Source organism: Elephantulus edwardii, unplaced genomic scaffold (genome assembly GCF_000299155.1).
Source record: "Elephantulus edwardii isolate Elephantulus edwardi_28Jun2011 unplaced genomic scaffold, EleEdw1.0 scaffold00208, whole genome shotgun sequence".
NCBI classification, from domain to species: Eukaryota; Metazoa; Chordata; class Mammalia; order Macroscelidea; family Macroscelididae; genus Elephantulus; species Elephantulus edwardii.
Genome location: NW_006399958.1, coordinates 2,861,125 through 2,868,726, shown reverse-complemented (window position 1 = coordinate 2,868,726; position 7,602 = coordinate 2,861,125). Strand labels below are relative to the sequence as shown.

The following is a 7,602-nucleotide window of genomic DNA, read 5'->3' as shown; positions in this document are numbered from 1 at the left end:
CCCTCTGCCTCCTGTCCTCTTGGACCCTCCTGCCATGTCATCCCTCCCTCTCTCTGTGTTAGGGTGTCTGTCTGTCCCCCACCCTCTGCCTCCTGCCCTCTTGGACCCTCCTGCCATGTCAGCCCTCCCTCCAGGCACCTCTGTGCGCCTACATCCTGCAGCACTTTCTCTCTCACTCCTGCCCTCTGCCTTCCTGTCTCCTCCTTTTTCATCTGCTCTCCTCTTCTTTCTTCTCTCCACCCCTTCAGCCCTCCCCACTTCTTCCTCCTTTGATCCTTCTCTACCCTCTTCCCTATTCTTTCTCTTCCTCTTCCCTTCCTCTATTTCTTTTTGGTGAAAACATACACAAGGAAACACCCATCAACTCTAACGCTTCTTCGTGTGCTGTTCCGCTACACGGCGAGTGCCACCTGCCAGCGGCTTTGGTCTGTTTTACCCCGTAGAGATAGATCTTTAAACAAACACAGGGCTCAGTAATACTTCACTGCTTGCTTTCTTTCATGACTTTATTTCATTTTGTGGTTGTTGTTATGTCCGGCAAGCGAGAGTCAACTCATAGCTGACCCTCCTATGGGCCGTAAATCTCATGGCCCATCTTTCTCCGGTGAAGCAGCTGGCAGATTTGAACTGTGTGCCTGTGGGTTGGCAGTGCAACTCCCTCCCACTAGACCACACATGGTAAAACTTATACTAAGTCAGGGAGCTCTGGTGGCCTAGTGGCAAGAAGTTGCACTGCAGTCGCAGAGGTACTCAGTTCGAATCCTCCAGATGCTCTGCTGGAGAAGGAGGGACAATCTTCTCCTGTACCTTCAGATCCAATTTAATGGTACACACAAATAATAATAATATTTAAAAAAACTTATACAAAGTCACCCATTTCTACTTGTACCATTGAGTGACACTGATTATATCCCTCCTCTTGTCTGACCACTCTCATCCCTCTTTTCCAGTTATTCTTTCTCATTAAGGCAAATTTACAGCCCCCTAAGTTTCTGTTCTAGTTGCTGTTGTCAATTTTATCCCATATAAATAGTTCTTCAAAAAAGTATGATGCGTTCGAATCCACCAGATGCTCTGCTGGAGAAGGAGGGACAATCTCCTCTTGTACCAGTCAGATCCGATTTGACGGTACACACACACAAAAGCAAAAATAAAATAAAATTTAAAATAAAGAAGCGCTTTGCAAAAAAAATTTTAAAAATAGACATTATTTTTTTAAAAAAGCATGATGCTTACTTTGTTGTTGAACTGAGCTGTTGTGTGGTTGTTAAGACTTTAGGACATACTTTTTTTTTATATTGTAAATTCAATGTTTTATTCATAACAAATACATTTCTTTTTTTTCTGGCTGCCTGTGTATTCACAGGCTGTTTATTTTTTTTTTACAAATACATTTCTTAAGAAACAAAAAAGACAGCTTTACACATGGACCTCACTTGATAGACTGCACAGGACTCAGATTGACTACATCTGTGGAAAGAATCATTGGACGGTCTCAATATCAGCAGTCACAATCAGACCAGGTGCTGATTATGGAACAGACCATAAACTATACATGTGCAAGTTCAAATCGACATTGAAGAAGATTGAAACAAACTCACAAGAACCAAAATATGAACCTCAAGTCTATCCTACCTGATTTAAAAAAAAGAATTTTTTTAGTTGCCATTTTTTTAATTTAGTTTGTTTATTTTTTCATTTCAATGAACATCTACAGAGATTTTGGAATTCCATTCATTCATTGTTGCACCCTTCTACCCGCACACTCCCCTCCCCCTGCCCCCAGGACATACTTATGGTGGAAAATTTAGAGACTATTAGAGTAGTGGTTTCTAGGGTTAAACTAGTCCTGATAGCTCCAGAAAATCTACAATCCATGAGATATTTAAATTCTGTTCTACATTCCCCCCCCCTTTTGATCAGTGCTGTTCTGTAGAATTGTTGATCAAGACGTCCTGTAAGGTAACTGGATACCTTGCAGTTCTATTCTCATGGCAAGGGGGCAGTTATTGATGGAGGCAATAGTTGTTGCTGGGTGCCCTTGCACTGACAATGAATCATAACTACCCTATTGCTGTTATGTGCCGTCAAGTTGCCTTTGACTCATAGCGACCCGGTGTACCACAGCCCTAAACCCTGCCCTATCCTGTACCAATCTTATTGACTCTGACACACCTTCCCTCATTACCCCAGTCACTGAATCAATCCATCTCATCAAAGGTCTTCCTCTCCTGCACTGTCCCTCCACCTTCCCCAAAATGATGTCCCCCTCCAAGGACTGATCCCACCTTGCAACATGTCCAAAGTATGTCAGACAGAGCTTCAGAATCCTTGCCTCCAAGCAGCAGCCTTGCTTCACCCTCTCCAGGACGAACTTGTTTGTTCTCCTGGAAGTCCATGGTATATTCAACACTCTTCTCCAGAATCACAGCTCAAAGGTATCAACTCTCCTTCTATCCTCCCTAGTCATTGTGCAGCTCTCTGATGCATAGTAAGTGATTGCAAAGACCATGGCCTGTATCAGGCGCACCTTAGTCTCCAGACTGACATCGTTGCTCTTCAGTACTTTGACGAGGTCTCTGACAGTGGACTTGAACCTTGCCCTATTCTCTGCCATCCTCACCATTTTCCACGTGTTTGAGCCCATTGGACAGTCACTGTGTCCATCCGTCTTGTTGAGGGTCTTCCTCTCTTTCTCTGACCCTCCACCTTTCTCAGCATGGTGTCCTTTTCCAAGGACTGGGCCCTCCTGACCTCATACCCAAAGTTTGTGAGACCAAGTTTGACCCTCCTTGCTTCTAAGGAGCACCTTTCCTCCAAGACTGACTTATTAATTTGTTTGACAGACCATGAGATAGTCAGTATTCTTCAACTCAAAGGCATTGATGATTCTTCTCTTGCCCTTATTCAGTCAGATGCCTCTTTTTTGGACGCAGCCTTCTCCTCCCTGAACCTGCTGTCTCTTCTCGCGTGCATTGTTGTTCTCTCTCTCTGACATCCATCACCAGTTCCATCCCTCTGTTTCTGGTCTCCTCTGTTCTTACTCTATTCCCCTTCCCCTGTTCTTTCCTCCTGCAGTCCTAGGTTGGCCATTTCTTTCTTTTTGCTTAACTTTTACTTATAACTGGGATGAAAGGTTGCAGGGCAAATTGTTTCTCTATATAACAATTCATGCATATTTCACTCCATGACACTGATTATAATCTTCCCCATGTGACAGCACTCTTCCTAGTTCCTCCCTGTGTTTCCCCTCTCCACTTGTCCTCATTTGCTATCCTTCACTACGTTCTGAGCTTTACCTCTGACCATCACGTCTCACTTGGTCTTCATATGGCTGGTCGTCCCAGGGATCACTACCATTGCTTGTGTGTGTATGATACAGGCCTGAGGATGGAACGCAGAAAGCGCAGATTCTGGTCCCACTGTGTGTCTGACTCATTGTGTGACTGCTGTCATTCCACACCCTTCACTTGTAACATGAAGGAATGAGGTTGTTGTGGTTGTTGGATGCCCTCGAGTTGAGTACGACTCAGAGCAACTCTGTGATCTGAACCTTGTCCTATCCTGTGCCGTCCAAACTCCCTTTCTGGCACCAAAACTCAAATCCACAGTTGCTAAGTCATTTCTAACTCTTTGAGACTCTGTAGGACAGAGTAGAACTAACCCTTAGGATTTCCAAGCCTGCAGTTTTTAGGGAAACAGGCAGCCATCTCTTTCTAATGTTGAATAGCATATTTGATCTTCATATAGCAGCGAATGCCTTAACCACTGGGCCAGTAAAGCTCTCATTAATCATAAGAGAAACCAAGAGCTAGCAAATTGGAGTGCTTGATAGAGCTAGCAAATTGGAGTGCTTGATAGTGCCAAGCGCTTATGTTTGGAAAGGAGCAGAGAAAGAGATGGGAAAGGAGGCTCAGAGAGCTTTACCAAGAAGGTCACATTTGAGAGAAGGTCTGAAGAGAGTGGGAGAGGGAGCTGTGTGGTTCTCTGGGCCGGGAAGACTTCAGGCCCTGGACACAGAGGTCGTGAGGTTGGGGTGTGTGTCTGAGCACTGTTGAGGAGCCGCTGAGTGAGGGATCACATGGCCCTGAGGTGCACTCGGAGAGGTAACAGAAGCCCAGCTTTGCAAATGCCTCTTAATCCTTTGAGTGTGCATTATGTCTCACCTTGAGATGGACCGATCACAAAAACACCACAAGGCGGTGGCTTTCAGCAACAGGCATTGATTCTCTCACTATTTGTGGTGCCGTCAATGTCAAGTTGGCTCTGACCTGCAGGGCACCCAGTACAGCAGAATGAAGCACTTCCCGATTCCACACTCTCCTCTCAGCCTCTGTGTGCCTGCGCCCATTGCTGCAGTCACCATGTCCACCCACCTCACTGAGGGCCTTCCTCTCCTTTTCCAAGCCTGATGTCCTTCTTCAGGGACCGGTCCTTTCTGACAACACACTCACAGTGTGTGAGACCAAGAGGCACCATCCTCGCCTCTAAGGAGCACTCTGGTTGCATTTCCCCCAAAGCAGATTTGTTTGTTCTTTTGGCTGTCCGTGGGATAGTCAATATTCTTTGCCAATACCACCATTGAAAGGCATCATCAGTTCCTCAGTGTTCCTTCTTCATTGTCCAGCTTTCATGTGCATCTGAAGCAACATGAATGGTCATGGTGTGGGGCAGGTGCACCTTAGTTTTTAAAGTGGTATCTTTGCTTTCCGGCACATTAAAAGATATTCAATACTCTTTGCCAATACCACACTTTAAAGGTATCAGTTCCTCAATATTCCTTCTTCATTGTCCAGCTTCCATGTACGTCTGAAGCAATGTGAACAGTCTTGGCATGAGGCAGGTGCACCTTAGTCTTTAAAGTGGTATCTTTGCTCTCTATCACATTACAGGATATTCAGCACTCTTTGCCAACACCACAATTTAAAGGTATCAATTCCTCAGTGTTCCTTCTTCATTGTCCAGCTTTCATGTGCATCTGAAGCAATGTGAATGGTCATGCCATGCTGCAGGTGCACCTTAATCTCTAAAGTGGTGTCTTTGCTCTTTAACACTCTAAAGAAGTCCTTGGCAGCAGGTTTCTCCCAATGCAATGTGCCATTTGATTCCATGAGTGCTCCCTTCATGGGTGTTGCTGGTAGTTCCAGGTAAAATGAAATCATTGACCATTTCAACCATTTCTCCATCCTATCGTGATGTTGTTGATTGGTCCAATGGCAACAATGTTTATTTCCTTAATGTTGAAATGTAACCCGCACAGTAAGCTACAGCGTTTGAGGTTCGTTAAGGAGTGCTCTAAGTCTTCTTGCTTTTCTGCAAGCGAGATTGTGTCACCTGCATAATGCAGGTTGTAGATGAGTCTTCCTCCAATGCTGATGCCACATTCATCTTCATACAGTCCAGCTTCTTGAATGATTTGCTCAGTATATGGATTGACTAAGTATGGAGAAAGGATACAACCGTAACACACGTCTTTCCTGATTTTAAACTATGCAGTGTTCCTTTGTCCTGCGCAGACAACATCTTCCTGGCCGATATATAGATTCTGGTTACAGATAATACTGAAAATTGGAGTTTTGCTTGATACTCATGTGTCGCAGATAATAGTCTTCTTTGATTCCTCTCCCAACTATTAAAAACGTTTAAAATCCATTCTTGTCTGGATTTGACAGGCTGGTTTTGACCCATGGGTCATAGTCCAGTGAACTCTGAGTCAGGATGTTGGCGATAACATATGGGAGTCTGGACGTCAGCAGGGAGTCTGGGTTGAAGCTATAAATTTCAAAGGGTTCTTGGCACACAGATGAAGGAGGTCAGTAAGAGAGGGAATGGAGACACAAAGAAATGGGAAAGAAGTGGTTTAAAGGCTGAGTCTGCAGCCCATACCCGTGGCATTGAGTTGATTCTGACCCTCAGCTGCCCTCCAGGACTGAGGAGAACTGCTTTACAGGGACCCCAAGGCTGTAATCTTTCTAGAAGCTGATTCCTGCTTCTTTCTCCTGCAGAGTTACTGGACAGCATAAACTTTTGATCTTTTCTTAAATTTGTTTGCTTTATTCTGGTTTACTTATAAAGTTCGTATACCTTGGTCTCACTCCGGATGTTTCCCTTTTCCTTCACCCACCCCTCACTCCACTCTGGGAGTTCGGCTGTTTGCTGCGTCTTGACAGCTGTCCTGATGGGCACGTAAAGGGAAGTTTTTGGGGTTGTGTTTGATGTATATTACTGTTCTTTTCTCTCCAAGAGTAGGTGTCCTTGAGCCTTTTCTTAGGATGGAAATCTGCTCAAAGGTGTGGCTTTAAAACCCTGCCGAGGAGGTGATGTGACTTCTGGCCAGGGCCTGGAGCCTCCACTCTGGGAGTCTGGCTATTTGCTGTATCTTGATGACAGTCCTGATGGGCACATAAAGGGAAGTCAAATTTGTTACTTTTCAAATGAATATCCCTTAAATGATACGGCAATCTTTTGTCTACTTGATGAACTGAACAACTTGGTGTTGCTATAATGTTGCACACTGTTCCGTAGTCTTGTCAAATACCACAATCGTTACCCATCGTGTACAGCGTTTGGATGAGCTTCCAGGTTGATTTATGCTGGGAAGCAGGAGTGGCATCCACTTTCTAAACTAGATGCCTCTGGAAACTCTAAAAACTCTATCAATGTACAGAAATTATGTTAGTTATAGAACAGAGTTCAGACCTTTTGTACAAAACTTACTCTTAGTCATATTCGACTTCATAACACTTAACCACTGCTAAGTGAAACTAGTGCTGTTCTATCTGGAGGAACACTCTTCCACTTTGTACATCATTCTTTGTCAATCTGCAGTATGAAGTAACCTGGGTTTGCTGTGATGCTGAACCTTGTATTATTGGGGTATCAAATACCAGAATGGTTTCCCAATGTGGACAGTGTTTGGTGGAGCTCCCAGCTATAAAACAGGTTTGGAAGCAGGAGCGGCATCCACTTCCTAAACCACATGCCTCTGGAAACTCTATGACCTTGGAGAAATGATGATAGTGATGGAAAGACATTAGGTTTTTTGTTCACAGAGTCACTATGAGCTGCGCTCGACTCAATGGCAATCAACAACAACAACAACAACAACCCTCATACCTATCAAACTGTGTGACCCTATAATTAAGCTCCCTTCCCCATATGGTACATTCACACATGGAATACTATGCAGCACACGGAGCAATGATTTTATAAAGTAGTATCTAATTTGGGAGGGACTGGAGAGCAGTATGCTAAGTGAACAAACTCAGTCTTATAAATACTGTATAAGACCATTATTGCAGAATAAGCACCAGGATTCAAGAAGGGGAAAGGAGAGCAGAGGGGTGAGAACTTCTGATCTTTTGATGAGCAGCCAAAGATATGACTACTCACCCACCTTCAATTTTTATCATCATCGTCCCGGGAAAGGGGGAGGACCAGTGTAAGGGCGGAAGACCCTCGATGAGACGATTAACAGAGTGTCTATAATAACGGGCTCGGATACATCAGAGATGATGAGGATAGATCAGGATGAAACAGGATACAGATCTGTTCATAGGGTCACGATGAGTCATAGCTTGCTGGCACCTACCAATGTTCAAA

The 7,602-nt window shown here is 44.4% G+C and overlaps 1 protein-coding gene across 1 annotated transcript in view; it reads left to right on the top strand.

Moving 5' to 3' along the window:
- CACNG8 (calcium channel, voltage-dependent, gamma subunit 8) overlaps positions 1–7,602 on the top strand; it is a 49,322-nt gene that overhangs the window by 19,141 nt on the left and 22,579 nt on the right. The window lies entirely within an intron of this gene.